The sequence below is a fragment of the Panthera uncia genome, chromosome B1 (genome assembly GCF_023721935.1).
Source record: "Panthera uncia isolate 11264 chromosome B1, Puncia_PCG_1.0, whole genome shotgun sequence".
In the NCBI taxonomy this organism is placed as follows: domain Eukaryota; kingdom Metazoa; phylum Chordata; class Mammalia; order Carnivora; family Felidae; genus Panthera; species Panthera uncia.
Window position 1 is genome coordinate 102,865,821 of NC_064811.1, and position 27,260 is coordinate 102,893,080.

Below are 27,260 nucleotides of genomic sequence, written 5' to 3' on the forward strand. Positions count from 1 at the left end.
TAATCATACTTCATTAATGTTACAAAATATGTCATTCCAGACTTATTTTTAAGGCCATGTATATACATACGTGAAGGAAGTATGAATAAATGATTAAATAAGAAATGAATGAATGAATAAATAACAAAGTGAGAATGTGTGTGTATGTGTGTGTATGTGTGTGTGTGTGTGTGTATACACACACCCCACCCCCTCACCTCTTCAGACGTTCACTCAAATGCCACATTATTAGTGAGGTGCTCTCTGGCTGCCATGCACACATACATGCACACAAACACTTTGTATCTCCTTTCTTGCTTTAGTTTTCTTCTTTGCACTCAAATCAGTATTTTTTCTAGGTGTCCATCTACCCCCCTCACCGCCACCAGATTGAAAGCTCCATGAGTACAGGATTCTCATCTGTTTATTCAACCGCTATGCCCCAAAACTTAAACCAATGTATGGCATACAATGATTGTCCAGTTGTATAGTGAATGAGGGAATATAAAAGTCTGGTTGATTCACAACTAACCTTGAGTGCCAAGCATACTGAATTTAAAGTTCAAAGGAATTTTGTGTCTGTTTCCCTTAATGGTCTAAGAAAGAGTTGTGTTTGAAGGAAGTATTTATTTATATATCTGAAAGGTGAGGGAAAGAGGAGTGAGGATCTCTGCCTTGAGGCAGATGTGCCTGCAGCGTTTGGGGGAAGACCCAGGTGGCCAGAGCTGCTCCAGCAGGGTTAGAAGGTGGTGGTAAGAGATGGAGGCAGAAGACAACAGGAGGCCCAGTCATGGAAGGCCTTAATGCGCTGATAAAGATTTATTTAATATATATGTATGTATACATATATAATATGTGTATGTGTGTATATATATATAATATTTAGGAAAATTCTCCAATGTCAACTATTCCTTGCTTAAAAATACTTGAAACACTAAAGATTATAGAATGGCAAGTTCATTCTGAATCCCAAATAAACTTGAATTCTTGAACACAGACACATAGTCATTAAGAAGACTGTTATCTGTGAAGTAAAGGAACTTACTCCTTAATTTTTGAAGCTATATTTCTGTAGATCTAATATTAAAGATGGATTTGAGTGGCATAGGATCTAAAACTTAGATTTGGAAAGTACTTCCCTAAAATGCGAACCTAAAACATTCTAACAATCCCAATACCACTTGGCATTTTGGGAGGAAGGGCAGGGAGGAGTCCTAAAGAAATCACCCTACAATCTTATGTCTTCAGTATTTTGCCACATTTAATTTTGAAGGCATTTTCTGGCATCCTTTCAGATTCTTCCACATGCCATATTTACATTAACTACACTAAGAGACATAATTATAACTTGTGGCTAATTTGTTTTTAAAAAGAAGAGAAAGAACCCACAAGAAGCATGTTAAAAATAACACTGAAAATATAATTTAAGTATTAGACTTAAACCAGTTAGTGTCAAAATACAAGCTTCCCTTCCTAAGCAAGTTTAAATCTACATCATTACAGTATGACATGATGTGTCTGAATAATAAAAGACTAAACTTTCATAAGAAGTGACCCTTAAAAAATATATCTGTTTTTCTATGTGTGTTTTATTTAAGGAAAATAGTTAACTGCACTTGACCACTTTCTATCTATATGCAATTGCACTTACAAAAAAGATTCATCATTGATTATGCTCATTCTTAAATAAACTAGTCAATAGCGGGCCTGAAATTAACAAATGAATTTTCAGATGTGGAAACAGAATAGTTTTACACCAGCATACAAAACAATAATACTCTAGCCATTAATGTTTGGGAAGTTGTTTGAGGTTTTGAAGTGTTTTTTAAATATCCTTCTTTTTTGTTTTATCATTTTTTAATGTTTCTTTATTTTTGAGGGGGGGGGCATGCGTGGGGGAGGAGCAAAGAGAGAGAGAGAGAGACAGACAGACAGAATCCGAAGCAGGCTTCAGGCTCCGAGCTTTCAGCACAGACCCCAACTCAGGGATCGAATTCAGAACCGTGAGATCATGACCTGAGCCAAAGTCGTGCGCTAAACCTACTGAGCCACCCAGGTGCCCCCGACTGCTTCTAAAATTATAGTGATGCCTATATGTGCGCACTTAATCAATGGAATCCCTGAAAAGTCTGGCTAACTGAAATTAGCTTATTATCAAAATGGGCTGATGAAACAATAATTATAACACTATCATGATTTTTTTATTCTTACATTAGATAATATAGAGTGTAGTTTTAGCGTCAGGAGTAGAATCCAGTGATTCATCTCTGACGTACAACACCCAGTGCTCATCCCAACAAGTGCCTTCCATCAACCATCTTCCCCACTTCCATCAACCCTCAGTTTGTTCTTTGTATTTAAAAATCTCTTACGGTTTGCCCCCCTCTCTATTTTTATCTTATTTTTCTTTCCTTTCCACTATGATCATCTAAGTTTCTCATATTCCATATATGAGTGAAATCATGGGATATCTGTCTTTCATCTTTCTCCAGACTGACTTTTTTCACTTAGCATAATACCCTCCAGCTCCATCCATGTTGCTGCAAATGGCAAGATTTCATTCTTTTTCATCATTGAATAGTATTCCTGTGTGTGTGTGTGTGTGTGTGTGTGTGTGTGTGCATGTGAATACACATCTTCTTAATCCATTCAGCAGTTGATGGACATTTGTGCTCTTTCCAAAGTAGCTCTTTGGAGCTACTGTTGATAGCACTGCTATAAACATTAGGGTGCATGTTCTTCTTGAAATCAGCACTCCTGTGTCTTTTGGATAAATTCCTAGTAGAGCAGTTCCTGAGTCATAAGGTAGCTCTATTTTTAATTTTTTGAGGAACCTCCTTACTGTTTTCCAGAACAGTTGCACCAGTTTGCATTCCCACAAAAAGTGCAAGAGGGTTCCACTTTCTTTGCATCTTTGCCAACATCTGTTGTGTCCTGAGTTGTTAATTTTAGCCATTCTGACAGGAGTGAGGTGGTATCTCAGTGTGGTTTTGATTTGTATTTCCCTGATGATGGGCGAAGTTAAAGCATCTTTTCATGTGTCTGTGATCTGGATGTCTTCTTTGGAAAGTGTCTATTCATGTCTTCTGCCCATTTCTTCACTGGATCATTTGTTTTTTGGGTGTTGATTTTGATAAGTTCTTTATAAATTTTGGATACTAACCCTTTATCCAATATGTCATTTGCAAATATCTTCTCCCATTCCATCGTCTGCATTTTAGTTTTGTTGATTGTTTCCTTTGCTGTGTAGAAACTTTTTATCTTGATGAGGTCCCAATAGTTCATTTTTTGCTTTTATTTCTCTTGCCTTCAGAGACGTCAAGAAAGAAGTTGCTGCAGCTGAGATCAAAGAGGTTGCTACCTGTTTGCTCCTGTAGGATTTTGATGCTTTCCTTCTCACATTTGAATCTTTCATTCATTTGAATTTTTTATGTGTGTGTATGATGTAGAAAGTGGCCCAGTTTCACTCTTCTGCATGGTACTGTCCCATTATCCCAGCACCATTTGCTAAAGAGACTGTCTTTTTTTTCTATTGGATACTCTTTCCTGCTTTGTCGAAGATTAGTTGACCATATATTTGTGGGTCCATTTCTGGGTTCTCTATTCTATTCCATTGGTCTATGTATCTGTTTTGTGCCAATACCATACTGTCTTGATGATTACAGCTTTGTAATACAGGTTCTGCTTTGGTTTTATTTTTCAACATTACTTTGGCTATTAGGAGTTTTTTGTGGTTCTATACAAATTTTAGGATTGTTTTTTCTAGCTCTGTGAAGAATGCTGGTGCTATTTGGATTGGGATTGCATTGAACATGTAGATTTGGGAAGTATCAACATTTTAACAAAATTTGTTCTTCCAATCCATGAGCATGGAATGTTTTTCCATTTCTTTGTGTCTTCCTCAATATCTTTCATAAGCTTTCTATAGTTTTCAGTGTACAGATCTTTTACGTCTTTGGTTAGGTTCATTTGTAGGGATTTTAAGTTTTTTGATTCAATTGTGAATGGGATCAGTTCCCTGATATCTCTTTCTGTTGCTTCATTATTGGTGTATAGAAATGTGACCAAGTTTTGTACATTGATTTTATATCCTGTGACTTTACTGAATTCCTGTATTAGCTTGAGCAGTTTTTTGGTGGAGTCTTTGGGTACTCCATTTAGAGTACTATGTCATCAGCAAAGAGTGGAAGTTTGACTTCTTATTTGCCAATTTGGATTCTATTTATGCCTTTATTTCATTTTTTTGTCTGATTGCTGAGGCTAGCACTTCCAACACTATGTTAAACAACAGTGGTGAGAGTGAATATCCCTGTCGTGTTCCTGATCTCAGGGGGAAAGCTCTCAGTTTTTCCCATTGAGGATGATATTAGCTGTGGGACTTTCATATATGGCTTTTATGATGTTAAGGTGTATTCCTTCTATCCTAACTTTCTTGAAGGTTTTAATTAAGAAAGGATGCTGTATTTTGTCAAATGCTTTTTCTGCATCTATTGACAGGATCATATGATTTTGATCCTTTCTTCTATTAATGTGATGTATTATGTTGATTGACTTGTGAATATTGAACCAGCCCTGCAGCCCAGGAATGAATCGCACTTGATCATGGTGAAAATAATTCTTTTGATGTACTGTTGAATTCAGTTTGCTAATATCTTGTTGAGAATTTTTTCATCCATGTTCATCAGGGATATTGGTCTATAACTCTCCTTTTTAGTGGGGTCTTTAGTTTGGAAATCAAGGTAATGCTGGCTTCATAGAATAAGTCTGGAAGCTTTCCTTCCATTTCTATTTTTTGGAACAGTTTGAGAAGAATAGATGTTAACTCTGTTTTAAACGTCTGGTAGAATTCCCCTGGGAAAACACCTGGCCCAGAACTCTTATTTGTCAGGAGATTTTTGATAACTGATTCAATTTCTTCACTGGTATTGAGTCTGCTCAAATTTTCTATTTCTTCCCATTTGAATTTTGGTAGTATGTGAGTGTCTAGTAATTTGTTCATTTCTTCCATACTGTCCAGTTTGTTGGCATATAATTTTTCATAGTATTCTATAATAATTGTTTGTATTTCTGTGGTGTTGGTTGTGATCTCTCCTCTTTAATTTGTGATTTTATCTATTTGTGACTTCTCCCTTTTCTTTTTGAGAAGTCTGGCTAGGGGGTTATCAATTTTGTTTATTCTTTCAAAACACCAGCTCTTGGATACATTGATCTGTTCTACTTATTTGTTGTTTGTTTGTTTTTGGATTCTATAGTGTTTATTTCTGCTGTAATCTTTATTATTTTTCTTCCGTCTTTGGGCTTTCTTTGCTGCTGTTTTTCTAGGTCCTTTAGGGGTGAGGTTTGGTTGTGTATTTGGGACTTTTCTTACTTCTTGAGATAGGCCTGAATTGCAATGTATTTTCCTCTTAGGACTGCCTTTGCTGCATCCCAAAGGGTTTGGACTGTCATGTTTTCATTTGCATTTGCTGTCATATATTTTTTTATTTTCTTCTTTAATTTCCTGGTTGAACCATTCATTCTTTAGTAAGATATTCTTTAACCTCCACATATTTGGGGCTTTCCAGAATTTTTCTTGTGGTTGATTTCAAGTTTCATAGCATTGTGATCTGAAAATATGCATGGTATGGTCTCAATATTTTTATACTTGTTGCAGGATGTTTTGTGACCCAGTATGTGATCTGTTCGGAGAATGATTCACGTGCACTCGAGAAGAATGTGTTCTGCTGTATTAACATGAAAAATTATAAGTATATCTGTTAAATCCATCTGGTCCAATGTATCATTCAGAGCTGTTGTTTCCTTATTTATTTTCTGCCTAGATGGTCTGTGCATTGATGTAAGTGGAATATTAAAGTCCCATATAATCATGGCATTATTATCAATAAGTTTGCTTACGTTTGTGATTCATTAAGATATATATATATATATATATATATATATTATATATATATACACACACACACATACATTTGGGTTCTTCCATGTTGGGGGCATAAACATTTACAATTGTTAGCTCTTCTTGATGGATAAACCCCTTAATTATGATATAATACCCTTTTCCCTCTTGTTACAGTCTTTGTTTTAAAATTGAGTTTGTGTGATATAATATGGCTACTCCAGCTTTCTTTTGACGTCCATTAGCATGATAGATGGTTCTCTATCCCCTCACTTTCAATCTGCAGGTGTCTTCTGGTCTAAAACAAGTCTCTTATAGGCAGCATATAGATGGATCTTGGGTTTTTATCTATTCTGATACCCTATATCTTTTGACTGGGGCATTTAGTCCATTTACAATCAGAGTGATTATTGAAAGATACAAATTTAGTGTCATGGTGTTATCTGTAGGTTTTGTGCTTATGGTGACCTCTCTGGCCCTTTGTTGTCTTTGCTGCTTTCCAATCACAGAATCCCTTTTAGGATCTCCTGAAAGGCTGGTTTAGTGGTCATGAACTCCTTTAGTTTTTATTTGTCTGGGAAAGCCTTTATCTCTCCTATTCTGAATGACAGCTTTGGTGGATAAAGGATTCTTGGCTGCATAATTTTCCTATTTAGCACATTGAATATTTCCTGCCATTCCCTTCTGGCCTGCCAAGTTTCAGTGGACAGGTCTGCTACTACCCTTATGTGTCTGCCTTTGTAGGTTATGGCCCTTTTTTCCCTAGTTGCTTTCAGAATTCTTTTTTTTTTTTTTTTTTTTTTTTTTTTTTTGCCAGTTTCACTATGACATGGCATGGTGGTGACCTGTTTTTTGTTGATTTTGAAGAGAGTTCTTTATTCCTCTTGGATTTGGATGCCTGTTTCCTTCCCTAGATTAAGGAAGTTCTCAGCTATAATTTGTTCAAATAAACCTTCTGCCCCTTCTCTTGCTTTTCTACTTCTGGATCTCCAATGATACAGATATTGTTTCATTTTATGGAATCACTTAGCTCTCTAATTCTCCCTTCATGATCTAATATTTCCTTCCCCTATTTTTTTCTAGCTTCATCAGTTTCCATAATTATATCTTCTATTTCACCTATTTTTTCCTCTGCTTCTTCCATCCTCATTGTCACTGTACCTAGTTTATTGTGCATCTCATTTATAACATATCTTAATTCATTGTGACTATTTCTTAGGACTTTCATCTGTGCAGCAATAGATTCTCTGCTGTCTTCTATGCTTTTTTCAAGCCCAGCTATTAGTCTCACCACTGTTATTCTAAATTCTTGTTCAGATATATTGTTTGAATCTGTTTTGAGCAATTCTCTGGCTGTCATTTCTTCCTGGAATTTCTTTTGAGGAGAATTCTTCCATTTTGTCATTTTGGCTAGGTTTCTGTCTCTTGCATGTTTTAAAGGCTTGTTATGTGTCCTGAACCTGTGAGTACTACTATATTAAAAAAGGGTCATACACTGTCCCAGGCCTGGCATTTCAGGAAGTGTTTTTGGAATGTGTTGCGTGCACTCTGTTGTTGCATTTTGGCTGCTCTATCCCACTGGTCAGTCCTCTGCAAGGCTTCTCCTTGCTTGTTGTGGCGGAGTGTTTGGACCTTCCACCAGGTTGCTTTGATTTGTTCATTGATATAACTCTGGAAAAAAGGAAAGGGCAGGAGGGCAGCCTGATCTCATACAGGAGAAAAATGAAAGGGGAGAAAAGAAGACCAAGCAGAGAATCAAAAGAACTATACAGTTAGTACAGAGAGAGAGAAAGGAAAATAAAGAAGATACAGAAAAGATGTAAAAAGAATAGAGTAAAAATGCCTGGTTAAACAAACAAAGCAGAAAAAAAATATGTTTACCAAAAACAAATCAGAAACTATAAGCCTGATTCCAAAGGAAAAAAAGAAGAACATAGAAAGAGAAAAGAAAAGGGAACAGAAGAGAAGAAAAGAAGAACAAAGAGACAAATAGACAAACAGAGGAACACAAAAACAGTTGTCTGTTGGTGCCTGGGACTGGTGGCAGCACTGGTCTGGAGGAGAGGCTGACTGCATTTTATCAGTCAGTCTCACTCCAGTAAACAAGCAGTTACCAGGCACGGAGGGGCGCGGTTTGGTGTAAGCAGGTCTCACCTCCACTGGGGGCTGCCATCCTGTTCTCTGAAGCCCCACCATGTTGTTGTTGGGGAGAAAAATGGAGACACTCCAATCTCTCCTCCCAGACTGGGTGTCTCAAACCACACTGTTCTTGCAGCCCTCACAGAGTAGTGCAGGCCGTCAGCCTGCCCAACTCCACAGTCTCCTGCACCTTCTAGACACTTGGCTGGGATTCAAAACCCTATGTCTTAAGGGGCCTGCACCCTGTGGACCCTGTTCTGGTGTAGTGCCCCTCAGCCCTGCTGATAAAAAGCCTTTGGCTGGCTCTTGCAGGGTCATTTGTCCTTGAAGAGGCAATAAACCCTCTTCCCACAGTGCTCAAGGAAGGGGACTGTTCTCTCCCAGTGTGTCCCTGAGATTGCTACAGTGCCCCGGGGCAGCTCCCTCCCCCACAGGCACACATGCAGGGCCAGCTCAGGTTAGAAGAAAGTCATGCACTTTGGGACCTCTGAGCTTCAGCTCCTAAGGCTGTTTGCAAAATAGAAACTGGTACTGTCCATATTTCTTGTTCCATGGTCCAGAGTGGTTTTCCTTGATACTGAAGCCCTCTGTCTTTCTCTTCCTTTTGCCTCTCCACAGAAGGGGTTCCCTCCCCTCCGTGCCTACGCCATTTTCTCTCCCCCAGTTCACATACACGAACCTCCATCCTGCCAAGCTGTTCCCCTCCTCCTGTGGAGATCTTTCTGACACTCTGCAGATTGATTTCCTGGGTGTTCCAAGTGATCTGACCTCAATACACCTGTGTTTGAGGGACAAAGAAAATCCCAGTCCCCCTACTTCTCTGTTATTTTAACTCCTTCAACACTATCATGGTTTTTAAGCAGCTGTACATAGTGCAGCATAAAGATGCATGTAGTTGTATGTAGTGAAAATGCATATAAATTATGTAGACAGCACAAGTGTCTTCTCCTTAAAAGAAATTAAAGTTCAGGGTTCTGAGTTCTTACAAGAAAACTAAAAATAACTTCATCTTTATCTTTAAAAAGAATTTAAGTAGGCCCCCTTTTTTTGTTTTCTCAGATCCATAATAAGGAACTCAGGGTATCAAATGATCAATGATAATGACCATTACATTAGTTAAAAGTTGGTATGTGTTGGGGTGCCTGGGTGACTCAGTTGGTTAAGCGTCTGACTCTTGATTTCAGCTCAGGTTATGACCTCACAGTTTGTGATTTTGAGCCCTAATGGTACAGATCCTGCTTGGGATTCTCTCTCTCCTTGTGTCTCTGCCCCTCCCCTGCTCTCTCTCTCTCCCTCAAAATAAATAAATACACTTTTTTTTAAAAAGTTGGTATGTGTAAAAATTTATAGACCATATGAAGGAAATTTTTAAGACAAACTAAATATTCTTAAGTGAAATGTGATGTCAATAAAGGCACGTGGCTGGAATTAAAATCTTCCAGGTTAAAAAGTAAAATGAAATTCAACTAAATAAAAGTGAAAGGCTCTTTCTTACCAGGACCCTCAAATGGATGGATGAGAACATTTTGTGTAAAAAGAAGCATTCTTAAAATTGTACATTTAGGAAGACTGCTCTGTATGGATGTTGGGGCGACATACAGTGCAAGCAGTAGCTCATGTTGAGACAGGCCCCTCCCCCTCCGTATCCATCTGCACATCACCCACTGAGTAGTTGATACGGTGTTTGAATAATTTATATCAGCTCAAGAGTTAAACTTGACTGCTCTAAGGATAAATGTATTCCCTCACACACCCGCCATTGATTCATTTAGGTATGAAAATGTGTGCCAATTCTGACCAAAGAGATGTAAGGAAAAGTTTCCTGCAGATTTCTGGAAAGGTTTTCCTCAAAGATAAAAATGGGAAGCTCCGCCCTTTCTCCCACCGTCCACAAAGAATGAAGCCTAAACTCCAGTGCCACTGTTGACAATAACCATGAGGTCATTCAACCTTAGGAGAAAACCACATTGCTGGTAACCAAGTGAAAAGGTAAGAAGAGAATCCAGAATGGTTTATATTTGAGCTCCACAATGAACTAATCCTAAAGCCAGGCCTACTCCTGGAATACTAGTCATATGAGTTAAGAAGTGCCTTTTACTGTTTAAATCCATTTGATTTGCATATTTCTTGCATTTTCAGGCATGGTAACGGATAAAGGACTCAGTATATATTTGGCTCCAGGGTAGAACTAAGCATGAGCTGCCAGTACTACATACCATAAGAAAGACAGTCATAGTCATAGTTTAAAATATATATATATATATCTAGAATCTTTAAAATGAAGAACGTGAAGGCATGTTTTCATTCTTCTCTGTAGACAGTCTTAGAAAGCCACTTAAAATGGCAGCTGCCATTTGATCCTTAAGTGACTAGGACCTCTGTGAGTACCTCCTACCTGGGATTTGGTATGCAGATTCAACCTCTAATCTGGATTACAGGGAGAATTTCACAGTGCGAATTTTGAACTCTGCTTGGGAACCTCTTTGAAGATCAGCCAGAAGATGATGGAAGTGCAAATAACATGCAGAAGCTCACAGCTGTCCTTCTGTAGTTCATGCTGAGCTGGCAGTCATTCTCCCAACATGACAGAAGTCAGATTACCCTGAGCATCAGCCTTTTACAGGTTATTATGTTCTCATCTTCAAAATGCACTAATCCCCCCCTTCTATTTTTTTCTGAATTTTACAGCAGGAAATGCTAAAATTATGATTTCCTTTTAAGAAGTATACATGAATCTTACTAAGAAGGAAGTTGGGGGGGGGGGTTGTTTGTTTTTTTTGTATTTTGGGTAGCAACCAAAATAAATGGTTCTACAAGAGTCAACATTTTCTATTTTGTTTTGCGTTATGTACAGATGCTTGGTTATAATTTCTATTAAGTGTAAGTCTCATAATGGCTTTCTTTAAGGAAATATTGTACATTTTTTGGCCCAATTTGAACATAGGTTCCTTTTAGCATGAATAAAAATACACTTTTATTAATGCATGTTTAAGTGTTTTTATGAATACAAATTTTCTCAAAAATCGCTTCATTTCTAAGGCTGAGATTGTTTGAGTGCTGAAACCTATTGAGTAGTCACAGTGGACCATGCTTAGCAAGTGTAAATATAGAGTAATTTAAGTCTAATGAAATTAAAATGAATCATAATTAAATACAAGTCAAATTAAATTTTCAAGTAATTTCCATTACCAAGAGGAATGTCTTTTTTTACTTATACCCCATATTAAAAACCAAATTAGTCCCTTCAATGTATGCTATAAAACAGAAAACAATTTAAAAATCAATATTCTTGCTATTAATACAAACATCATGATAACAAATGATCCCCTTAAAATACAAAAACAAAAATTAACTATTTTTATAAATAAAAATGACTTTGCACACACACTCAGGTTTCAGTGACAGAAAATGAACAGGTTTCTATTTGTACTTTCTTTTAAGAATTGATTATCAAAGGCCAAATTGAACAAAAATTATTGTACGTAAGAAAAGTCAACTAAAGTATGTAATCACATTTGTTTCTGTTAAGCTTTTTTTTTCTTCTCACAGCACAGAACATGGGACTTCATTAAATCTCAGCATTTACATATTCATGTAAGTAATTTTTTTCATTATGAGTTACTAGTTCATATCATCATCTTGTTTGGGGTGGAGGCAAGTGTCAGCTCTTTAAAGTACCTAGGCATTATCTCTCTTTCATTAAAATACATTTTTACAATTCTACATAATCAGTACTATTACCTCCAGTTCCATTAAATACCAGAAAAAAAGCACCCGAAGAGCTGTTTTGCATTGTAATATTTATTTCTAATGTACAAAAACACAGACTCTATATATATGAAAAATAAGTATTAACCATAACCAATTTTATGTTTCCTCTTTTACTAATAATTAAAAGTAGGATTTTGCAGGGCCACCCGGGTGGCTCAGTCGCATAAGTGTCCGACTTCGGCTCAGGTCATCATCTTGTGGTCCGTGAGTTCGAGCCCTGCATCAGGCTCTGTGCTGACAGCTCAGAGCCTGAAGCCTGTTTCAGATTCTGTGTCTCCCTATCTCTCTGCCCCTCCCCTGCTCATGCTCTGTCTCTCTCACTCTCAAAAATAAATAAACGTTAAAAAAATTTTTTTTTAAATAGTAACATTTTGCATATCAAATCCATTTATCTTAAGAAAACTGAGATATATAGGTAAAATACAATGAAACGATCTACATTTTATAGGGCATTATTCATCATACTGTTAAAACTTATAAGAATAAAAACGATAATTTGGTTATACATGAAGCCAGTGTTAGCGTCCTGCTCTGAGTCTTGTTCTGCCAGGATTGGTTAAGGGTCTCACCCATCATTGACCACAGGGCCACCTACTCACCTGCATGGGGAAGAGCTGGAATATTCTCCAGGTGAAACAAATTACCTCATACTGCTATCAAATCTCCATGTATCTCATTAATGCCACCCACTCTCCAAATGACTGAAGCAGTTTAGAGTTGTGCACACACGTATTTCCAACCCCACGAACAAATCAAATGCACTACTTAATTGTTAAATTTTTTTTTAAATCAAAAACATATGGGCACTATGGAGAAAATATGCATAAATGAAAACATAAGAAAACATCAGCCATTTGTGGGGCTTATACCTTATTAGGTACATATTGGGATATACCTTATATTATATAAAGTATATTATATATATTATATTTATTATAATATATATTATGTGTTATATATATTATATAAGGGGACATTTTGAAAAAAAATAGGTGCTCAATAAGCACATGAAAAGATGCTCAATCTCATTCTGTTAAGAAATAAGATAACCTTCCATATTAATGAAATTTTTTAAACTTTATGAAATACAGTATTGGATGCACAGCTATGCATAAATGCATGTAATAAGTATACTCATTTCAAAATTTTTTTAAATAACAAAAAATGAGGGAAAGCAATTGGTTAAAATTTTTCCCTTCTTTCATTTCTGTGTTTTTTCTTCCCTGTACTGTAAAGCTTTCTTTCCTCTCATTCATCAAATATTTAGCAGAATGCTTATTCTATGTCAGGTATAATGTAAACTCATAAGGAGTCCTTAAAAAATTTTACATAGTAGCCATTTTTTTTTAAGTTTATTTATTTATTTTGAGAGAGAGACAGACAGCAAGAGCAGGGGAGGGAGAGAGAGAGAGAGAGAGAGAGAGAGAGAGAGAATCCCAAGCACAGTCCCCGCTCAGTACAAAGCCGGACTCAGGGCTTGATGCCACAATACTGGGATCATGACCTGAACTGAAATCAAGAGTCGGATGCTTAACTGAATGAAGCACCCAGGTGCCTCCCCCCTTTTTTTAAATTTTGAATTGTTTTTAATTTCAAAAAGATCACCTCAGCTGCAGTGTGATTAACAGATTTGAGGAAACTGATAATGGTAAGAGGACAGAAATAATGGACATGGGCAGAGCAGTTATACCAAATCAAATCTCAGGATATTGTATAGATAATAAAAAGAATAAAATAGATAAAATACATTTTTTTTTCAGGAAGGATAACAAAAATATTCATATTAATTACTTTTAGTGAAAGGAAATACAAATTAAGGAAACTGGACAAAAGTAGACATTTTATTTCTTTTAGTTTCTGTATTGCTCACATTCTTATGATGGTTTATATAACTTACTTTTTTTTGAGAGAGTATGTGCACACGCAGGTGGGGGAGGAGCCGAGAGAGTAGGAGAGAGAGAATCCTAAGCAGTCTCCACCACCAGTGGACCGTAGGGAGCTGGACGTGGGGCTCCATTCCACTTTCCTGGGATCATGACCTCACGACCTGGGCCTAAATCAATAGTCAGATGCTTAACCAACCAACTGAGCCACAAAGGTGCCCCTAAACTTTTACAATTTTTTAACAGAATTAACTAGCTTAAGATTACAGGCTATTTTGATTTTTTTAATGTAGTATAAATTAAAAGTAATTATAATTACCATTTAAAATGTTTTCTCCAATTTATGTTGTTCTTATAATTTGTCTCAAAATATTTTATAACTTTTTAAATGTTGTGATGCTCTTTTGTTAGGCTTCCTCTTCTTCTGTAAATTTATTTTTCCTAATAAATAAAGAATTAGGAAACACAGTTGGTGAGATATAATTTACACTAAAACAAAAAAAACAAAACTAAAAAGCAGGAATTTTTATTTCAGTTCCCTTACAATTTATTGAGTTATCCATGTCCGCTGCCTATTTACCCTCAAAACAGGGCATATCTTTTTGCAAGAATTTGACTTTACACAGTCCCTGTAGTTCCACACTTCAGAATCACATTCTGAGTTAATTTGCTTGCAAACAAGCCAAGATGATGCAATCAATATTTTTAGGGCATTCTATTACACTCGAATAAAGAGGCTTGAAATGAGACGAATTGCCAAACCAAAGTGTCTTGTTTGGTAAAAGACAAATAAGAAAAGGCATAAGGCCATCTTCAACAATCCTTGCAGACCATTAATGGGATTGTTTTGGCTGTGTAAAATTAGTTTCATACAAGATTTGTCTTTTTGTGATTGGCTTATATAACTTAGTATAACGTCTCAAGTTTCATCCATGTTGTAGCAAGTGTCAGAATTTCCTCCCTTCCTAAGGCTGAATAGTATTCCATTGAATGTATATACCACTCATATCCATTCATCTGCAGAAGGGCACTTGGGTCGCGTCCACTTTTTGGCCATTGCAAACGATGCGGCTATGAACGTGGGTGTGCAAGGATCTGTCCGAGTCCCTGCTTTCATTTCTTTTGGGTATAGGTCCAGCAGTGGAATTGCTGAATCATATGTCAACCCTGTGTTTAATTTTTTTGAGGAATGTGATGTTTAAAAAGATACATTTTGTGTTATGTTTTCTTTACCACAATAAAAAACAAAAGCAGGAACAATTAATTTCAGCTGGATGTAAAGATTCTTATCTCCCAGCAAGCCCACAGACTGTGCAGCAGAGAATCTCTGACAAGTCAAGCAGCCTGTCTGACTCTCCCCTTCACACACAATCCATACTGACTCTTCTGCGTCCGGACTTGTACATCTTTCAGTTCCCTGATCTTTACATTATACCCGTGTTCCCATCCCAACAGGATGTGTGTCCTAATGCAAAGCCAGCCACTTTTGGACATAGAAAGGGTCTTCAGACCCAAGTAGTTTATACTGTTTTCTCAGATTCAAAATAGTTTAGAGGCCAGAAAACCTGGGTCCAATTTCTCCCTCTGCCATTTACCCAAATTGTAAATGTTTTTATTCAGGGACACCTACGTGGCTCAGTTGGTTAAGCGTCTGACTTTAGGTCATGATCCCCTGGTTGTGGAGTTTGAGCCCCGCATCCAGCCCTGTGCTGACAATCCAGAGCCTGGAGCCTGCTTTGAATTCTGTGTCTCCCGCTCTCTCTGTCTCTCCCCTGTTTGCACTCTGTCTTGTTCTCTCTCAAAAATAAGTTAAAAACATTAAAAATAAAATAATTTTTTATTTACTGTTTGTTCATTTATTCATTTTTTAAAAAATGTATTGAGTGTCACTATGCCAGGCGGTAAAAATGCAAAGAGATTATGTCATAAATCCTCTGTCAAAAAGTTTATATAGTTACTTGGGCAAGAATAGCCGCCTAATACCCTTCGCAGGGATAAAGTAAATAACTTTTTAAAAGTAATCCATGGAAAAGGGCTTTGTATATTCTCAAGCATTAAATGCATGAAGTGTTACTAGTATAACTCACACTGGGTCCCTGTTACACTTAGGATACTCTCAAATCCACATAAAAAATTAGAGATTTTAACTGTAAAGTAAAAAAAAAAAAAATACCATTCCTTCTATATACAGCAAAAAGAAAAACAATAAAAAGTTATGACACGTAATGATATCTTTTAACATTAGAACTCTAGTCCAGTTTAAACATTTTGCTTATCCAAATTTTGTTTCCTTTCCATGAGCCACATACTTGTATTTACCGATGACTTTCAAGGCATATTTACATAAAGAGAAGGTCTGCATAGCTTTCTCTACCTTTAATTAAAAAATGAGAATAGGGACACCTGGGTGGCTCTGTTGGTTAAGCATCTGACTTTGGTTCAGGTTATGATCTAATAGTTCTTGAGTTCGAGCCCTGCAGTGGTGCTGACATCTTAGAGCCTGAAGCCTGCTTCAGGTTCTGTGTCTCCCTCTCTCTGACCCTCCCCTGCTCACGCTCTGTCTCTCTGTCTCTCAAAAATAAATATTAGAAAAAAAAATTTTTTAATGAGAACAGCATTTAAAAAACTAAGAGAGGAAATAATCCCTGCTTTACGAGGACATTTAACATGTGAGAAGAGGTCCTACAGGCAACCGTCTATGGGTATACCTTAAATGACCTAATACATCAAAGAGCTGAATAAATAGGGTGTGTTTAATGATAATAATGCTGATTCAATTAGCCATCGTTTCTCATTCTTCATTAATTTCTGATAAATAAATTTGCCTGTCTCTTTTTTCTATTCAGTCTTAGGTTAAATGGGAATGCTACTTGCATGCTAATTATCAGCAGTTAGATGCCCCAGTTTTCTTAGTATCAGGTACTCCATTAACAATGCAAAAATAGGGGTGCCTGGGTGGCTCAGTGGGTTAAGCGTCTGACTGCAGCTCAGGTCGTGATCTTGGGGTTTGTGAGTTTGAGCCCCGTGTGGGGCTCTGTGCTGACAGTTGGGAGCCGGAGCCTGCTTGGGATTCTGTGTCTCCCTCTCTGTCTGCCACTCCCCCACTCATGTTCTGTCTCTCAAAAATAAATAATTTTTTTAAATGCAAAAATAAACCAGCACTGGTCTCTACTGAAGTGAAAGAAAACAAAAATATTTTATCCTGGCTACTACATTGTTAGCAAATAAAGATGCCTTGCCACTGAAAAAATTACAAGCCAGGATGCAACATTGTAACTAGTCATGTATTGGATCAGCTGGTAAGATAAGATGGGAAAGCAGTTGGGGAAAACCAAATGTCAATAGCATCTTTCAACAGAGAAATTTAGAGAGGAATTTGCTACTTGGTTTCAGTTTCAGAAATTAACAAGGTTATTTGGAATGATCATCAGGATGTCTGTATTAAAAACAATAAAATGTGTATTAGTCATGACGAGTGTTAAAATGTATACTCATTCATTGAATAAATGTTTCATGAGACTGGGAACTCAAGGAGGTTTCATAGAGAAAGGGATACACATATTGAGATGAAAGGAGAATTAACATTGGCAAAGTCAGAAGAGTGAGAGTGTGACAAGTATACATAGTAGCAAGTACAATGCATGAGAAAAGCAAGAAGAGACATATTGTAGGAGGAATTCAGTATTTGAATATTAAAGTTATATTAAAGCTGGAAAGTTATCAGAGCAGATCAAGGAGCTTGCACAGAGTGTATTATGCTAAGTGAAATAAGTCAGAGAAAGACATTACCATATGATTTCAATCATATGTGGAATTTAAGAAACAAAACAGATGAATATAGGGGAAGAGAGGAAAATAAGATAAAAGAGTGGGAGGCAAACCATAAGAGATTCTTAAGTACAGAGAACTGAGGGTTGCTGGAGGGGTGCTGGGGGAGGGGATGGGCTAAATGGGTGATGGGCATTAAGGAGGGCACTTGTTGGGATGAGCACTGGGTGTTATATGTAAGCGATGAATCACTAAATTCTACTCCTGAAACCAATATTACTCTATATGTTAGTAAATAGAATTTAAATAAAAACTTAAATAAAAACAAAACAGAAAGACTATGCAATATCTAAGGAGTTTCAACTTCTTCCCGAAACAATACAAATGTCCCAAACGTTTTAGCCCAGAATGGCTTCAAGGGTTACAAAAAGAGTAAGATGATAATTGTGTTCTTTCTAACGATTTTTGAAATGCACCTGCTAATCCAAAACCGGGAGCCCTAAATTGTGATAACATTTCAGTGTCCTGTGGAGATGGTAGTGTCAGAGGTATTGTGTTTGGAAACTGAGTGTGTCTTTATCTCTAAAATAAAGAATTCGCATCAGAAAAGAAGTCACTCCTCCCACCACATAGACAGGAAGAAACTGCAAGAGGGAAAGAGAAGCCAGATATGCGCTTATTAGAGCTGGTTACAAGAAAAGCCACGGAAAGGTGAAGATGTCTCTCCAGACATGTGTCTGACACGTGGTAGGTGTTTAATGAGTACTTGCTCACTGAACAGTGCAGTGGTACAGACTGAGGAAAGGGGAAATTACAGAGGAGAAGTTGAATGCTGTGTCATAGAGTGAGGTTGCAAACACTAAAGGAATGGTTTTACAAGGAGGAAGAATCGAAAAAGAGAAAGGAGTACTAAAAGACAGCTGGAGGGAAAGGAAATGTGTAATTGTGATTTATTCTTAGAGTAGCAAAGTCCTAGTAAAAAAAAAGAGAACATTGAGTAAATTTAAGAGAGGCTATAAACCAGCTGCAGTACACAGAAGGAAGCATGAAATAAAGCTGCATGGTACACAAGAGCCCTGAAGGGCAGGACTGGCTTCCCTGAAAACTTAGCAAGGAGGAGTTGGTGTCTAAAATGAAGCAGATCTGAAAAATGTAATTATCTGTTTGGGTTTAATGTAAACGCATAGCGAGTCCGTTCTTCAATTTTTCCATGAGGAGATTAAATAAATGTCAAATAACCAGTTTGGGTTGAAAGTCCAAACTTAAGAACCTTAATGAGACTGTGTCCCAAGTAGAAATATTTTAATCTGGATACACTTATAGGCAGACTGACTTCATATTTTATTATGAAGCACCCTAGCTCTACTACCCAAAGAGGCCACAAAGCCAGCCTGAGCAGTCAATTTTGAGGCTGAGAATAAGGAACTCCCTCACTTCCCCCCTTATGCAGGTATAAGAACCACGAACAGACAATGGCACTAACAGGAAGGATGGACAGAGAGGAGAAAACATTTTCTGAATAAGGATAATTCTTGAGAACTGTAAAACCTCATATTTCGATTTTATAATATGGAAACCAGCTCTGTGTCTAAAATAAAATAGCAACCACCGAGATGACTTGTCAAATGGATTCCTTCTTTCCTTAGAATTTTTTACTATCTTCTTTTTAGGGAAATTCAAATATTAATGTTATCATTATTTCTATTATGATCCTTTGTCAACTAAGGTTTATCAAGCACATATTATAACTATGTGTTCATAAACTTTCATTACCTTATTTCATCTTTATAATTTTCACATAAATATTAGTATTATTCCCATTTCAGCTGAGACAAAACTCCACTTCTATTAACCTCAGCACCCACATCATTAAATCTAATTATGGACTACTTCCTTTTTGCTACTTACTTAACTTGCTCTCTTGCAAGAGGGATTGGATTGGATTTCATCGTTGTAATCATTGGAGGGCAAAGGCAAGGTGGCTGGACATAAATAGATTTATTGACCATCAACTTTGCACCAGACATCACATGGATGCTTTCCATACTGTATTTCACTTGATGTCAACAACAATCCAAGGAAATTACCAGAACTTACTATATTGCCCAAGTAAGGAAACTGATTTTGTGAGTGTGTCAGTTGCTTCAGACCCATCAGTTACTAACAATAGAACTGAAATGTGAGGAAATACTTTACTCCAAATCCCGCCGGTAGAACTATTGATTTATATATTTTCTCCCAAATTAATATTATATATATGTTTCTATCTAGTATTAAAATAAATATGTACTCCTTAATATTCTAAGTCTGTATACATTGATTAGATTTGCCTGTTTTTTAATGTTTTTCTCTAACTACGTTGGTGGATTTCCTCCATCCCTGAGACCATCTCATTCTCTATAGTTACCAGATACATTTATCTCTTTTACATCCTGTCTTGCTTTCTAAGAGTGACCAGAACAAGAAACTTCTTTTAGACAAAGAAATGATACATTTGTAAAGAATTGACAAGACAAAGGACTGGAGGTAGTAAATCGTGAAGTAGTAACTAGGAAGATAAGGCTTAATTTTTTTTTAATATGAAATTTATTGTCAAATTGGTTTCCATACAACGCCCAGTGCTCATCCCAACAGGTGGCCTCTTCAATGCCCATCACCCCCTTTCCCCTCCCTCCCATCCCCCATCAACCCTCAGTTTATTCTCAGTTTTTAAGAGTCTCTTATGTTTTGGCTCCCTCCCTAACCTTTTTTTTTTTCTTCCCCTCCCCCATGGTCTTCTGTTAAGTTTCTCAAGATCCACAGAAGAGTGAAAACATATGGTATCTGTCTTTCTCTGTATGGCTTATTTCACTTAGCATCACACTCTCCAGTTCCATCCACGTTGCTACAAAAGGCCATATTTCATTCTTTCTCATTGCCACGTAGTATTCCATTGTGTATATAAACCACAATGTCTTTATCCATTCATCAGTTGATGGACATTTAGACTCTTTACATAATTTGGCTACTGTTGAAAGTGCTGCTATAAACATTGGGGTACAAGTGCCCCTATGCATCAGCACTCCTGTATCCCTTGGGTAAATTCCTAGCAGTGCTATTGCTGGGTCATAGGGTAGATCTATTTTTAATTTTTTGAGGAACCTCCACACTGTTTTCCAGAGTGGCTGCACCAGTTTGCATTCCCACCAACAGTGCAACAAGGTTCCCCTTTCTCCACATCCTCTCCAGCATCTATAGTCTCCTGCTTTGTTCATTTTAGCCACTCTGACGGGCGTGAAGTGATATCTCAGTGTGGTTTTGATTTGTATTGCCCTGATGATGAGTGACGTTGAGCATCTTTTCATGTGCCTGTTGGCCATCTGGATATCTTTTTTAGAGAAGTGTCTATTCATGATCAGGCTTAATTTAACAGGGTTTATTTGTAGTGATGTCTTGGCCCCAAACACACCATCTCTGGTGAATGTGTTCCTTCCTTTTGGTCCAGGGAGGATACCTCTCACATGACCCATTTAAAGACCGAGTAGGGAGGGAGGAAGGGCAGAAAGACCTTCCTGCTACTGCCATTTTCTCAGCTTCCTTCAGCTTAAGATATTCAATATGCCAAGGTGTCATATTTTGGGACCCTCAACACCAGCCTCCCTTCCCACACCTGTTCCTTCTTCCAGAAACCACAGCAAGGCACAGCACACAGTTCTGCTTTCTCCCTTAGTTCAGGACTGAACCTGGAATTTCCCCTCGGTGGCCCTTGGTAGCTTGCTGAATTCTTCCTGTGGAACCGTGAGTATAACAAAATTGTAAAACTCTTTCTTGATCTGCATCACCAAGCCTCACCCAAGGCAACATGGATAAAGCACCCGGCCTCTATCCATTAGAAGCCAGAGGCAACCCTCCCTGCCACCAGTCATGACAATTAAAAATGTCTCCAGGCGAATGTTCCCTGTGCAGACAAAATTGCCCTTAGTGGAGAACCATGGGTTTAGAATATTCACTATCAACCTCTGACCTTCAGTAGTGCTTTCCTGACATCCCTTATCTCAGCTCCTCCTCCAACAATAGCTTAAGCACTTAATTTTGATTAAATTTATTTCTGGCTTACACAGAATAGCTTCTGTTTTCCTAACCAAATGTGACAGAAATGTACATAACTGATATATATATATATATATATATATATTTGCATATGAGTAATCCACAATGTATTTAATTTGGTCATATAAAATATTTAAATAAGAGTTAAAATTTCACATGCTTTATGATATAACCTGTTCCTTTCCCACAGATAATTTTTTCAATAGAAAAGAATCCTTACTTTCAAAAGAATATTAATTTAATTTTTTTTGGAAAAATACCCATCTTCTACAATTGATTGCACTTTGAAGGAAAATATGACCTATTTGGCAAGGTTATTTCTTGGGAGATAGCTACTGGCCTATATTTTTAGAATATGTGTATGCAAGAATTGGATTGTAATTTCCCAAAATGTGAAACATGAAAAAGCCAGCCAAAAATAAAAGTATTTGATGTGGTTGTGGTACAGACTATTTTTTACCATGCAGGCATATGTAAGACACATGAGAGAGAAAGTAGTATTTTCCCTTAATTGTCAATGGCCTAACTGGACTAGAGCCAAGAAGAAGTAAACAGAAAGAACTAAGGCTGCCATGCTTCCAACTGGGTCAGATCTATTTGACGTTAGATCTTACTGACAAAACAAACCAACAAACCAAAAGGGCCTCTTCTCACTTGCTCATTAATTTCACCTCTAGTGTAGTTTGATTAATCTTCTCACAGATAATAGTTTTAAAACTTTACTTATTAACACACTTGTGTAGCATAATGGGCTTTGAAATTCTCCAGTGAAGGGTATTATAGAGGTGCCAGGTAACAAGAGATACAGTATAAATCTTGACTGAATGTTTCAAAGTCTAGAATTTCATGCCTTTCTTCTCCCATCTGTGCTCTAATCCTGCCTCTGAGAAACAAAGCACTGGGGGCACTTCACAGTGTGGTGCAGAAAATATAAATAAAACTTAAAAAAAAATCTCTTCTTCAGTAAGTCGGTACCCACTGAAGTCATGCCAGCCTATGAATTACAGTTTGCTGAGGCTTTAGAAATGAGGATAAAATTGCAGGATATTATATTCCATGTGAAATGAAGAAATGTTTCTCCTTGTACGTATGCCATATAACAAAACAATACTCTGACCTAAACTGATGTGTTTTCTGAAATACTCTATGTTTCTCAGCGTCTGAGATCTTTCATCCATATTCATCAGTCTGTTGTGCAAAGTTTATAACATTCAAGCTATGGACTGAACACGCTACCAACCACAGTTCTGGGTGTGGTTCCAGCCTGACCCAGTAGCATATACATTTCAAGTTTAAGAAACAGAAACAATTGTAGCATGTGAGAATTTACTCATTTCTTTTCTCCCCTGAACCTGTTAATAAATTAGTTGCTAAAGGTATGTGGTGGGTCTTACAGACTCTGAGCTATGAATGATATAAAAACACCGTAACATGAAATCTCTGCTAATGGTAACATAAACAATATCTTGACCAAAAAAAAAATGAAATTGTAAAGGCGTCGGATACATTTGGCTGAACGTTATCTTTTCCTCTTTGTCTATCTGGACAATATGCTTTATGACAGGTCCCTTATAAATCTTTCATTCCTAGCCCTATCAGTTAAGTTTTCCCTTTTCTGTGTTTCACTATATTCAGGAAATATTTACTGAGTCTCTACTATGTAACTGACTCTCTTCCTTGACTTTATTAAGAAAAATGAGACATAGTCCCTAATATAAAAGAACTTACACTTTAGGGTATCAAGAGTTGGCAGGATAATATTTTGAAATATCAGCCATGACATTGTCCCCCTTCATGTAAGTCTGTACCTTCCCCACAATACGGACATCATCTATTACATCAAAGAGGTGATGTTCCATCACAATCAGAAAAAAAAAAATACTATTTTTTTTGCAGACCAAGTTTCTTTTTTTTTAATTTGAAATGTAATTAATATACAGTGTTAAATTAGTTTCAGGTGTACAATATAACGATTCAACAGTTCTATACATCACTTAGTGCTCATCACAGTTAAGTGTACTCTTAATCCCCTTGATCTGTTTCACCTATTCCCCTACTTACCTCTCCTCTGGCAACCACCAGTTTGTTCTCTGTATTTAACAGTTTGGTTTTTTGTTTGTCTCTTTTTTTTCCACTGTTGTTTGTTTTGTTTCTCAAATTCCACATGAGTGGAATCATATGGTATTTGTTTTTCTTTGACTTATTTCACTTAGCATTACGCTCTCTAGGTCCATCCATATTGTTGCAAATGGCAAGATCTTATTCTTTTTTTTTTTTTTTAACGTTTATTTATTTTTGAGACAGAGAGAGACAGAGCATGAACGGAGGAGGGGCAGAGAGAGAGGGAGACACAGAATCCGAAACAGGCTCCAGGCTCTGAGCTGTCAGCACAGAGCCCGACGCGGGGCTCGAACTCACGGACCGCGAGATCGTGACCTGAGCCGAAGTCGGACGCTTAACCGACTGAGCCACTCAGGCACCCCAAGATCTTATTCTTTTTTATGGCTGAGTAATACTCCAGTGTGTGTGTGTGTGTGTGTGTGTGTGTGTACCACATCCTCTTTACCTATTTATATACTGATGGACCCTTAGGTTGCTTCCATATCTTGGCTATTGTAAATAATGCTGCAGTAAACATAGGTGTGCATGAAAAAAAAAAAAATTTTAAACCGCCCCCCCACACATACACAAACACATAGGTATGCATGTATTTTTTGAATTAATGTTTTGGGGGTTTGGGGGTAATACCAGTAGTGGAATTCTTGGATCATATGGTAATTTTATTTTTAATTTTTTGAGGAACCTCCATACTGTTTTTCACAGTGATGCCAATTTGCATTCCCAGCAACAGTGCACAAGGATTTCTTTTTTCTCCACATCCTTGCCAATAGTTGTTATTTCTTGTCTTTTTGACTCTAGCCATTCTGACAGGTGTAAGGTGATATTTCATTATGGTTTAGATTTGCATTTCCCTGATGATTAATGATGTTGAGCATCTTTCCATGTATTAAATCAGAAATCAGTATCAGAAAAAAAGATTTTAATATCAAATACCTAGTCCTTAGGAAGTGTTGCAATATAAAGAGCACAAAGGAAAGAAATTCCCTTTCTTTCCAGCCTAGGTAAAGTTTCCTGGAAGGGCTTTAGGAATAAATAGACATTGTGAGTCTCTGAGGAGGAGGAGGGCCTTACCCCTGCCTGCCCTAGAGCTCATGATGGAGTATACTCAGATTGTTTGGGAGGAAAAAGTGAGAAAAAGGGACCCCTTTTCCCTTATTTAAATACAACTCAGTGAGGAGCAAGAACCAGGTTATCTTTCCATACTCTGATAGATAGTATGGTGGGAATTGTAAAGTACAAATAACCTACCTAGGACAGTCTACCATATTTTCTTTCACCCCCCACAGGATACAGGAAGAACCACTAAAAAATAGTTTTTAGAAAAGTATAAATAAATCTGAAGTGGAGACAAATGGAAACATAGATACTCAATAATTAACCTTAGAGAAAACAGAAAAGAGGAAAAAGAAGCAAAGACAGATAAAACAGATAGAAAATATCTAACAAATTGATAGATTTTAATCCAGCTATATCCATAATCACATTGAGACGTGAGTGGTCTATAGAAGACATCAATCAGAATAGACAAATTGTTAGGTTGGATAAAGAAAATCAAGATCCAAATATAGGTTTTCTACAGAAAACCCAATTTAAATACATAATATAGAGATGTTGGAAGTAAAAGAATGTAAAAAGATGTACTAAAAGAAGGCAGGAATAGTAGTGTTAATGTTCTCATAGTCTTTAGAACAAGGCATACTACTAGGTATAAAGAAGGATATTCCATAATGTCAAGTAACCAAACAAGCATAAACATCCTAAACGTGCATGCCCCCAAGAACAGAATTTTAAAAACATAAAGCAATAACTGAAGGAATTAAAAAGAGAGAGACGATTCCATGGTTATAGTTGGAGATTTCTACACTTTTTTCTCAGAATCAATAGAATTGCTAAACAGAAATTTTGCAAGGATGTAGAACATCTGAATAAATCTATCAACCAAATTGAACAGACAATTGCGGAACACTCCACTCGATATCATTGGAATTAATGCTCAGTAAAACTGCACATGTAAATTAGCATTCACAAAGATCGTATTCTGGGCCATAAAACAAACAAACAAAGAAACGTAACAAATTTAAAAGAAGTAAGGGTATAATCTGGACCAAAACTGAATTTAAAAAGAAATCAGGTAACTGGAAAATCCCCCAAATATTTTGAAATTAAATAGTACATCCTTGGGGCGCCTGGATGGCTCAGTCGGTTGAGCATCCGACTTCGGCTCAGGTCATGATCTCACGGTTCATGGGTTGGAGCCCAGCGTCCAGCTCTGTGCTGAACACTTGCTCAGAGCCTAGAACCTGCTTTGGATTCTGTGTCTCCTTCTCTGTCTGCCCCTCCCCTGCTTGCGCTCTGTCTCACTCTGTCTCTCAAAAATAAATAAATGTTAAAAAAAAATAGTACATCTTCTATAACTAATGAGTCAAAGAGAAAGTCACACAAGACACAGGAAATTAGAAAATATCTCTAGTTGAATAAACATGAAAACTCAGTATATCAAAGTTTATAAGATAAACTATAAATAAAGTAGTGCTTAAAGGGAAATTTATAGAATTGATTTCTTATATTAAAGAATTAATAACCAAAACTTCTATTTTAAGAAATTGTAAAAAGGAGAGCAAATTAAACCAAATGAAATCAGGAGGGATATAATAAAGATAAAAACAAAAATAACAATAGAGAAAATCACTTAAATCAATAACTGTTTTTTTGAGAAGTTAATAATTTTGATAAACCTCTAGTCTGACAATTGTACAAAAAAGAGAAGACATAAATTACAACTATCAGGAATGAAGGAGGTGACATCACTAGATATTCTACAGATATTAAAACGTGAACAACACCATAGTAGTTTGCTAAAGCTGCCACAGCAAGACATCACAAATTGAGTGGCTTAAATAACAGAAGGTTATTGCCTCACAATTCTGGAGAGTAGAAGTTCAAGTTCAAGGTATCATCAGGGACTCATGTTCCTTCTGACGGTAGTAGAAAAAGGATCTGTTTCATGACTCTCTCCTAGTTTCATAGTTTCTTGGCTTGTGACACATAAACTCCAATAGCCTAACTTCACACGGTCATCTCCTTGTGTACATGCCTGTCCAAATTTCCTCTTTTTATAATAATACCAGACATTTTGAAGTAAGGGCCTAACATACCCCAGAGTGACCTCATCTCAGCTACCTCTGCGAATAATCTGTATCCAAATAAGGTTACATTTTGAGGTACTGGAGATTAGGACTTTGCTATGGTTCCAATGCTTGTGCATCCCCCACCCAACCCCCACATTCATATGGTGAAATCCCAACCTTCAAAAATGATGGTATTAGTGGGTGGGGTTACTGGGAGGAGCCTAAATCACGAGGGTGGAGCCCTCACGAATGGGATGAGTACTTTTATAACAGACCCCATAGAATTCCCTGGCCCCTTCCACCATCTGAGGACACAATAGAGAAGTCTACAACCCAGAAGAAGGTCCTCACCTGGCCAGTCTGGCACCGACTTCCAGCCTCCAGAACAATAAGCAATACGTTTCTGTTGTTTGCAGTATTTTTATAATAACAGTCTGGATGGACCTTTGAGGACATAAACTTGTCCAAGATTTCTCAAGAAGAAAT

General features: G+C 37.1%; 1 long non-coding RNA gene across 2 annotated transcripts; it reads left to right on the forward strand.

Annotated features, from left to right (window-relative positions):
• The first annotated feature begins 9,717 nt into the window (after positions 1–9,717).
• Positions 9,718–19,034, forward strand: LOC125923100 (uncharacterized). 2 transcript variants are annotated; one of them, XR_007457899.1, is made up of 4 exons: positions 9,718–10,003; positions 10,453–10,637; positions 11,564–11,608; positions 18,030–19,034. It is a non-coding gene; the product is annotated as an uncharacterized LOC125923100 (long non-coding RNA). The 2 variants fall into 2 exon arrangements; XR_007457898.1 differs by lacking the exon at positions 18,030–19,034 and having other exon boundaries at positions 11,564–12,109.
• Positions 19,035–27,260: the final 8,226 nt, after the last annotated feature.